Genomic DNA, 10,877 nt, shown 5'->3' on the forward strand with positions numbered 1-10,877 from the left:
AGCTGCCTTCCCACACATCATAGGGGTTGTGGATGGTACTCACATACCACTTCAGCCTCCAGCACGGCTGGAGGCCATATTTCGAAACAGGAAACACTATCACTCCCTGAATGTAATGGTGGTATGTGATGCCTCCCTCCAGATCCTGTCCCTGAATGCTAAATTACCCAGAAGTGCACATGACTCCTTCGTCATCCGGCAATCAGGGATATGGCACAAATTAACCAACCTACAAGCTGGTGATGCGTGGCTTCTGGGTAAGTGGAGACCTTTAGTACATAACAATGTTAAGCTTGATACACAGTGTTCCTGATGTTGTCTATTCTTTTCCATAGGAGACAGTGGATATCCTTGCATGTCCTGGCTGCTCACTCCTTATTTGGCTCCCACACCAGGCCCACAAAGTGCGTATAATTCCGCACTTACAGCCACCAGGCAAGTGGTGGAGCACTGTATCGGCCTTTTAAAAGGCCGATTCCGATGCCTCCACCGCTCTGGTGGCATGCTCATGTATTTGCCGGATATGGTGTCGAAAATTGTGGTCCTGTGTGGGATATTTCACAACATCGCCATAAGGAGTGGTGTCCCAATGAAGCCAGAGGATGCCTTACCTGAGGATGGCCCCCCCGAGGTTGGTTGGAGGTCAGTATGTGGGGGGGCCATACGCGATGATGTGGTGGCCAGATTTTTTAGGTAAGTTTTAACAAAACAACAGTGTTTATACCTAATGTGTTTGTGTTTGTTTGCGAACATCTAATTTTGTTTTCTTTTTTTCACCATCTTCTGTTTGTTCACATAATCTTTGGCACTACAACGCTCACTACTTCATGCTACCCTTACCAAACCTGGATCTGGTCATTTTGGGAATATATTCTGGAACCCATATCGCAACGCCATGTTTGTGGAATCATGTTGGCATGGTCCTTCGTCAACCAGTTCTTGATTTGTTTATGTTTGTTTTTTTTTTATTGGTATGTGTTGTATTTGAGATTATCACTGTGTGTTTTTTTTGTGAGTGACCACTTTGATTTCTCAGTTATATTGTGAATAAATGTTTGGAGAGTGAAATGTTCTTCCTTTTTTTGGACGTTACCAGCAAGTGTAACCAGGTTAACACACCTTACATTTGACTAAGGGGTAATCCAGTACTGACACCAGTTGAGCAAAAATGAAATATGTTTTCAGGTTCCCAACCCACACCAAAAGGAAGCCTGTCCAATCATTTGGCTTTGTAAGATTCGCCTAAGCAGCTTGCACACCAACTAGGAACCTGTAAAATGTAGAAATATCTAATTGACACTACACACAAAAAGGGAAATGACATTGTTACTGTTATGTGTTTCTTGTGGGTGTTTTAAATACAAATACAAAACACAATCTAACTTAAAAAAAATGGAAATCCTTGCAGGAACAGTCTACTTATGTCAGGGTAAACTATCTTTGGTTTTGAAAAAACGAATGAGGCAGAACGTATATTAGAAATAAACAATTTATTTTGAAAACGAAAAAAAACAAAAACAAACTACTGCCGAAGGATGCCAGACAGCCGGTCAAGGGCCACAAGCACCCCAATTAGATGTTGGCGCATGTGTGCCACACATTCTTCGACCTCTTGCCGACGCCTCTGTTCCTCTGTGGGTGAGAAAAGTGTGTGGCTTAATAAAACAATAGGGAATCCACATTAAAAAAACAAAAACACAACGAAATCACTCCTAAACCAAAAAAAAAAAAAAAAAGGGGTGCTGCAAAAATTACAAGGCCTATGTAGAAATTCCCACAGGTGTGATATGTGTATGTTGAAATCAGCAGGAAGAGGTAAAGGCAAACTGCTAAATCACCAAAAAACAACACAAAAAGCACGAATAAAGGAACGACACATGATTACATACAAACAGTTTGTGCTTAAAAAAAACACGAAAAAGAAAAACATACCGGTAGCCAAAACGGCAGCTCCGGAAGTCCCTCCATCTTCATCCTCGGAGGAGCCTTCATTCCCCAAAGAACGGGGCGGGGTTATCACGGACTCCGGGGAGGGGGTAATTGGAAGAGGGGTGGTTGGAGGAGAGGGGGAAGTGGGATGGAGGGGAAGGAGGCCCGACAGTTCCGGGAGAGGGTCTTGGAAGGCTGGGGAGGAGGGGGGAATAGGGGAATTATTTGGGGTGGAGTGTTGGCTGGGGGTTGGTGAGAGTGGGCGGGACCGCCGTCTGGCCGGACGGTGACGGCGTAGTCTTGGCTGTCCCCCTAAAAGATGTCAAACAAATTGTGGTTAGTTTCTGGCCAAATCCTGGCCAAAAAACATTTTAAAATCACCCACCACCAACAAAAAACATGCAAATATGAGTAGAATGAATAAATCAGAAATAGAGGGAAAACATGGCCATGCAGATATGAGGAGAATGAATAAATAGGACAGACATGAAAACATGCCCACGCAGATATGAGGAGAATGAATAAATAGGACAGACATGAAAACATGCACACGCAGATATGAGGAGAATGAATAAATAGGACAGACATGAAAACATGCACACGCAGTTTGCCCCACAAAGACAAACATGAAAACCACAATACATAACACTTACTTTCCTCTATCTGCATGCGAAAGCATGCCAGCAAGCGGGGCGTTCGCCGTTGCAGGTCAGACCACCTGCGCTCCAGCTGGCCGATGTTGCGGCGTGAGCCGAAGGAGCGCAGGCGGGCCCGTGCCTCCGCATACGCGGAACGCTTCTGCCGGTTGGTGATGGGTGGAGGCTGGCTGGTGATACGCCGATCCATCACCTCCGTTAGCACCAGCAGCTCGCGCCTGGTGAATGCGGAGGCTCTCATGATGGCAATGGTGTTTTTCATAAAAATCATTTTTGATAAAGTGTGCAAAAAATTTCTGATTGGCTAATGTATTTTGGAAATTAACAGGAGCAATTTTATTGGTTAGTGTATGAGTCATGTGTTCGACAGGGCCAGAAATCTCTGGAGAGTTATGATAGGCTTGATGCAGTGACATGCGTAAGCAAATTTAAATATAGAAATGAACCCCGGGAAATATGCGGGGATCCACAGCAATAGAACAATTGTTTAATTGTGGCTAACATGTTTTTTGAGCAATAAAAGCGAATGTTTAAGCCGTACGTATTCTGCGGGTAAACACAAACACGGACAAGAGTAAAGTTTCTTGCATTGTGTTGAAAAAAAAAAAACAATTAAGCTAATTGATACATTGATTGGCATGATACGATTGATGGAGGTAGGCAGAATAAAGGAGCAGGTAATCGACATCTGACAAGGCCACTTCCGGTTTATACTTGTGCGTGCGTTCCCTTCAAGCCATTTCGGGGATGTACGCTCGCTATTTCGCACGCTCGTTAGTTAGAGGAGGGGTCGTCTGAGTTTGGGGAGGAATTTTAGATACGAACGAAAATACGAGCGAGCCATTGAATTTAAATATTTTTGTACGTACGCCTAACGTACGTGCGCCCGCTTGCGAGTGGGTCTGAATCAGGCCCATAGTTCTGTAGTATAATTCACTTTTGTTTACCATGATTGATTGACAGTGGCGGACATTTTCCGGCGTTCTGTGCATGCGCTGTAAACTCTGGGCACTAGAGTGTGCCCGGAGTCTACAGCTCATGCGCAGAACACCGGAAAAATGGCTGCGGCAGCCATTTTCAGGTGTTCTCAGCAGCGATGACACCGACCGAGGTACCACGGACAGGTAAGTTTAAAATAATATGGGTGCAGGGTGTGCGGTGTGGGGCCCCCCTGGACCCAGGGCCCCGTGTGCCCCGCACACACTGCACCCATTATAGATACACCACTGTCAGTACTCTATAACTCATTTCCCATAAGTCACTCTATTCTACAGGCTATGAGAATGTTATTTGCATACTGTTTGTAGGGAGAAAATTCTAATTCACTAAATTGTCTCATATAGATAGCTTTACATGCTGAGCAGAACATTCACTTGTACACTGAAGAGTCTTAAGAAGAACAAAACAGTCTGTCTGTAGGTGGAAGCTGTTTGTCAGCACAAGCCCATGTCACACTCTAAAACCCCAGTAGCCAAAGCAATAGCTCTCATTTCTGCTGTGCAAATGGAATTTTCCTGATGTTTATTCTCCTGAAAGGGATTTTATTAGAGATGAGCGGGTTCGGATCTAAGAGATCCGAACCCACCCGAATTATATGATGTCTTCTGCACTTAAATTATCTATATAGGCGAAAGTAGACATTTGGTAATGGGTGGTCCCAGTTCCAACCCATTACCAAAACTTATGTTACTTTGGAAGTTTGGCACAGTGTTTTCTGATCATTATTTAGGCAGCAAATATTTCTAATGTTATTCCTATTAGTGTTCATGCCAGACCAGGGGTAGCGCAGGGAACTGATGTGCATTCCGAGTCTTCATGTGTGCACATGCTCCTGGAAAGAGGGCGTGGCTGCCCGGGGGCGGCATGTCCATGTGACACGTCCCCAATTCGTCACTCTTGAGGGCAGAGAAACTGAGGTGGAGTTACAAGAAGGGTGAAGGCAGAGCACTGAGGTGAAGTTACGAGGAGGGTGAGGGTAGGGACACTGAGGTGAAGTTACAGGGAGGGTGGGAGCAGAAACACTGAGGGGGAGTTACAAGGAGGGTGAGAGCAGGGATACTGAGGTGTACATACAGAGAGGGTAAAGGCAGAGGCACTGAGCTAAAGTTACAGGGAGAGTAAGGGCAGGGACACTGAGGGGAAGTCACTAGGAGGGTGAGGATAGGGACAGGGCTGGTTGAGGGCATGGACACTGAGAGGAATCCTACATGTGATATGAATACATAAAGAGCGTTGGTGCCCCTTCCACAAGGGAAACTGGGAGAGCGCGTGCTGAAAAAAGTATGATCTCACTGGGAAGTCTGCAGTGCTACATACATTCTAATTTTTCTACTACAAGGACATAAACACAAGGTCAATTTAGTCATATGCCAAAAAACCTACCTTCATGAAATAGTGATATATACCCACCTTCTCCACCCCATATTCTACACCATATGCCCACCTTTTCTCCACAATAAGTTATATTTTGTATACCCACCTTCTTCTCCCATATTCTACAATATGTATGCCCACTTTCTCCCCCTCCCCTATTCTACACTGTGTATGTCTATTTTCTCCCCATCCCCTATTCTACACTGTGCATGACCACTTTCCCCCCCTAGAAATAGGTTCACTGTAATAATAAATCCCCAATTTTAGAAGAAAAAAATGCTATGGGTAGAGGGCACTGACTTTTTCACTGTGGAGGGTCCCTGGTGTCACATACACTCGCTCCTTCTCCTCACCTCGCAGGCTTCATTCAATACCTGCCCCCTTTCTTCCTGCAGCCTGCATATCCAGTGTTTGTACACTAAGCCTGCACTGGTTGTCACTGCATGGCTGGTCAGTGGCCAGGCACAGGGCATGCTCTCAGAATCACGGCCAGAGGCCCCTCCCTCCCCACTCGCGGCCGGACCTTACCCCCACTCGCGGTCGGACCCACACCCCCGCCTCACTTGCGGTCGACTCTCCCTCACTCACAGATAAATGACTAATCCTATTGATGACGAGTGCCGACTCAGGGGAGGCAGAGAAAGAAGTTCCTCCCGGTCAGGCGCGGAGGTAACACGTTCCTGACCAGGGCGGGTGCCCATTAATTACATTAAAAAAATGGGGAATTGGCAGTGGAGGATAATGGGTAGTCTGGTGCATCCCCGGACCACCCCCATAGGTATGTGTAGGAAGATGCACTATGCTAGTCTAACGTATGTATGTATGTATGTATGTATGTATGTATGTATGTATGGGAGATGTGCGCATAGATTAAGAATACCAGATAAGAATATTTGTTGTAAAATAAAGCAGATTCACATGGAACTTGAAGATAATGTTTCCATAGTACATAACAGCGATGATAATTTCCTCTGTATAGTCCAGAAATCAGCAGCGGACCCTCCCAGCTGCTCAAACATGCCCCACTGCCCGCCTCCTCTGTAGTCCGGCCGCACAGAGTGAGGTTTAAATAGGCTTTTACATTTTACTGTGGTGCCAGAGTAATGTCAGTGATCAGCTGGCCATTACTTTAAGAACACTTCGGAGAGCACTGGCAACATATAATGGAGATGTGGAGCCTAGAGTAAAAACAGAGCCTGCCAGAGTGAGCAGAGCCCAATAAAGAGCAATGTCAGTGGGGCAGTCACTGCAGGGTATGAGAAAATAGCCTCAATTTAAACCTTTACATAAAAAATTGGATACATAAATAAATCACATATCAACAAATACCATTAACGTGAAGCCATGTAGCATAATCAGGCAAATTGATTAATATCTATATAAATATATCAATTAGAGATGTGCAGTTCGGTTTTACTAAGATACGAATACACCCGAACTTAGGGTTTCCGAGACAAATCGAGTCGCAGTTCGGAATAACTTTGGGGTACTCAATGAAACCGAGTCCCAGCTCGGTTCTGCAGTCAGTTTGGAACTCAGATTTAAAAACCAAACTCGGGTTTTGGATTGCATGTAAACAGGTCCAAATTTCATGATTTTAGCTGCTTTATTGATTTAAAAAAAATTATCAATTTTTTATCGATTTTTATACATTTTTAAGGAATTTACAGTTGTACCAAAACGAATCCGAACCAAAACACTTAATGGTGGTTTTGCTAAAACCAAAACACGATGATGAATTAGAACCAAAACACGGGGTCCACGCACATCTCTAATATCAATGCAGATAGATATAATGCATTGTAGTTCTGTGTGACACAGTCCAATACTGCTGGTGAGATAATCCTGATTCCTTAATGCAATTTTTCCAAAATAGCCAACTCTTTTTAACAAAGGCGTTGGTAGGGTACTAGAATTGGGCAACAGACTAGGAGCATCTAGATGGGATCTATCTGGACTCCCCCTGGACACTTGGAGAGATCCTCCACTCTGGAGCCTACAAATTGCCCTCTCCTCTATAGCCTCTCTCCCTTCTATAATAGCATTCTCATCTAAGGCAGCACTCTCTTTTTGACAATTGTCTACTCTATAGTAATCCTCTCCTTTGCTATGGCAGCTATCTTCTTGATAATCACACTCCACTCTCTGGCAATGTTCTCTTCTATAGCAGCTGTCTCTTGTCTCCCTGCATGAGCCTTACTTTCCTAAAGCAGCACCCTACTTTACATCAGCTCTCTCTCTCTTATGCCCGTTTATCCTTCCACAGCGGCACTCTGCTCTATCCCCGCTCCTCCATCCTTGGCCACAAGCCTGTGCTTCTCCTCTCTCATTCATATTAAAATGCTCACGGGTCTATTTACTAAGCAGTGTTAGGAGACAGAGTGAAAAGTGATAAGTCTGTGATAAGGTGCCAGCCAATCAGTTCCCAACTGTCATTTTTCAAACACAGCCTGTGAGATGGCAGTTAGGAGCAGATTGGCTGGCACCTTATCATAGACTTATCACTTTTCACTCTGTCTCCTAACACTGCTTAGTAATTAGACCCCTCAGTCACTTTATTACTAAATTCCCCAGCATGCCCAAGAAGCTTGGGAGGACGCCTCTGACACCCACTCCCAAGTCTCAGCCTTTCAATGTTGGAGAGTTCTGGCAAATATTGACATCCAAACCAAATCAATGCCAAAGTACGGAGGACTAAACTTAATGAACTGAACATCCATACATTTAATTGTAAACATCTTCACTAATTGAAGCAGATAACTATTGAAGAGAGGCATGTATATAACCTATACATAAGGCTTCTATTAAACAAAATGATGGTGATAGATCTACAGTTAATTACAAAGTTCCATTTTGCTCAAAAAAAGATTGTCTTGGCAGATTACACAATAATTATTTGCTACCAATCAGCCAGTCATCAGACAACACCCTACACTGAAACACTATATTTTAATTACTGCTTTCAGTAAATGTACAGTATAGTATATATATGAGCTTTTGTGTTACACAGACTTCCTATGCAATAACAATGGGTCAAAAGTCTGGGAACTTCTACGTACATTCAGTGCAATCTCAAATATGTTCTGAATAAATAATGTCAAGCAGAGCACGCATTCCATAACCAAGTTTATACAGTGGTAACAAGCAATGGTCTCTTATAGCTAAATCTTATAGCAAGAATATAATGTATCCAGCCTACTGTACAGGTCACTTATAAGCACACATGATAGGCACTGGCATTGCAAAATCCCCTAGGTTTGCACCAGAGTTCCTGATTTGTTCACACATTCCAGATAGAAGCAGACAAATCTTCAGGGATGTACTGTGTTATAATTTTCCTCCTTTATTACTCTTGTCACTGTTCGGAGTGCCATAGTGGAACATACTGGAAGAGCAAAGTGGGATAGTGATAAAGTGATGCAAAATGTAAGTGCAAAATGGCAGCACAGATGGTGTAATGGTTAGCATTACTGCCTCACAGCACTGAGGTCCTAACTGTGCGGAGTTTGTATATTGTCCATGTGCTTGCGTGGGTTTCCCTCGGATGCTCCAGTTTCCTCCCACACTCCAAAAATATACTGGTAGGTTAAATGACTCCAAACAAAAATTCACCCTAGTGTGTATGTGTGTGCGCATGTGATAGGGAATATAGAGTGTAAGCTCCACTGGGGCAGGGACTGATGTGAATGGCCAAATATTCTCTGTAAAGCGCTGCGGAATACGTGTGCGCTATATAAATAAATGGTAATAAATAAATAAGTACAATAGCAGGATGAAATTGGCCTTGCTCCTCCACACTGCAATGAACGCCGATAAAAAAGGATCACTCTCCGTGCCTTTACCATATTTCAATGGAATGGGTACGGGATGCCGGCGCTCGAGATCCCTGATGGTCAAAATCAGGACGTCGGCATCCTGACAGGGTTAGGATACTGACACCAGTCAGTAGGTATACTAACCCTCCCTTTCTCCATAACCTAACCCTCCCTCCCCGATGCCTGAACCTAACCTCTCCCCCTAGTGTCTAAACCTAACCTCCCCGCACCCCAAACCTAACCCTCCTTCCTTAGTGCGTAACCCTAACCCTCCCCCTAGTGCCTAACCCTAACCTTCCCCCCAACCTCGCTACTTACCTTTGGGATGCCGGTGGTCGGATGCCAGTGCCGGGATTCTAACAGGTGTCGGAATTCCGGCACCGGTATTCTAAGCGCCGGCATACTGAACATATCCCATTTCAATAAACACACTCACAATTACTATTGCAGCTAGATGTCGTCTGCAAAATCAAACTATGATTTATACAACAAAGAATTGTTGGTCATATTATATACCTTCTTTGTATCATGACATACTCATCCAATAATAGTTTTGGCAGATCATTGGAAATCATTACATCAGCCAAGAGATTATTTGTTAAATACGAAGAATTTAAAGATTCTCCGCACAGACACTTATAGTATGAATTGTATCCTTCCCCAATTATATGTTTAGATTTAATATATTCAAATTAGATAAGGGAGGTGCACCCAGGAACAGACTTACATATGTACATAAGAAAAAAGAAAAAGTGTTCCAACGAGGGTCACTCACGGATTATCAGCATATGAAATCATCCCATAATGGAATTATATTACGGTGACCCAAAAGGCCAGCGTGTCAGGTGGTTTTATTGTTGTGATCCACACGTTAGCCTCTATAATATTATTAATGATGTGATAGTAATGTTTAAGACTGATCCTATATGCCGTGAAAGAGCAGATCACACTAAAAACGAGTATACTGTGTATGAATGAGATCTGACATTTGAAACTCTGGCTACAATGTTGCTTAAACATGTGTAACAGCAATTGATCATAGCGTATCTATTATAAAACCTGCGGAAATCCCATGCAGGATTAACAGGGGTATTCAATATGAAACGTTAACTTCACTGTCGAAGTTAACGTTTCATATCGGAGTTTTTTCTGCGTTAAGGTATGGTGCGCGCTCCCGCTTATCCCTGTATTCAATATAAAATTAACGAAAATGGGAAACTCCGAAGTTGGATTTGCGTAAAGTTACGAATTTTTCCTTACAATTATTTTAAAGACTCCCCTAAAGTAGTAAAAACATGGGGTCACTGTAATGTAAATATGTGGACAAACAGAAGCGCAAACTTAACCACCACCACATAACTGAGCCTAAGGATGACAGGTAAGTACAATTTACTTCACTTTACTACTTTCCTAGATTTTTTCTAAATTTCTCAATAACAAACTTTTGGCTTAGGGGGTTCCATGAAAACAATGCTGATACTCTAGGGCGCCGCAGTTCAAAAAGTTTGGGAACCACTGCAATAGACCAAAAACAGGATTGTTTATTCACAATCCACTTTATTCATGGTTTTTAATTTGCTTGTGTGTGTGAATTACATATTTTAATGAATATGTTTATCTTACCCCATGATGCTTCCATTTGGAACACTGTTCTTCTTTCTCTTTGAGTTTGATACGGTTAGGTTTCGGGGTACAACATGCACAATTATCTATTGTATTGCTATCACATCTTATTTACAGAAAATGCTGTTAATAATGATATACTGTCTGATGAGGGTACTGAACAATTGAATTTCTGGTGTAGATACTATGTATTTGTTGTGTAATTGAATTTTCATTATGCATGCTGATAAAATGAAAACATGCAAACGCTTCTATACCGAATCATTCACAATTTAGCCAGGGGACTTAGCAGCGGAACTTACATATACAGTAAGTATATATATATATATATATATAAAACTGAATAGCTTCTAGGATTTAACCCAGCATCTAAAAGCTCGCTGTGAGTTCAGCGGCTAATTGAATTCCTCCATTGGACTCATGGTTATGTAAACGTGAGTCATGCAGACCTGCGAATATTGCAAATGTACTTATTGGGAGG

Source organism: Taudactylus pleione, unplaced genomic scaffold (genome assembly GCF_031769625.1).
Source record: "Taudactylus pleione unplaced genomic scaffold, aTauple2 ptg000130l, whole genome shotgun sequence".
Classification (NCBI taxonomy): domain Eukaryota; kingdom Metazoa; phylum Chordata; class Amphibia; order Anura; family Myobatrachidae; genus Taudactylus; species Taudactylus pleione.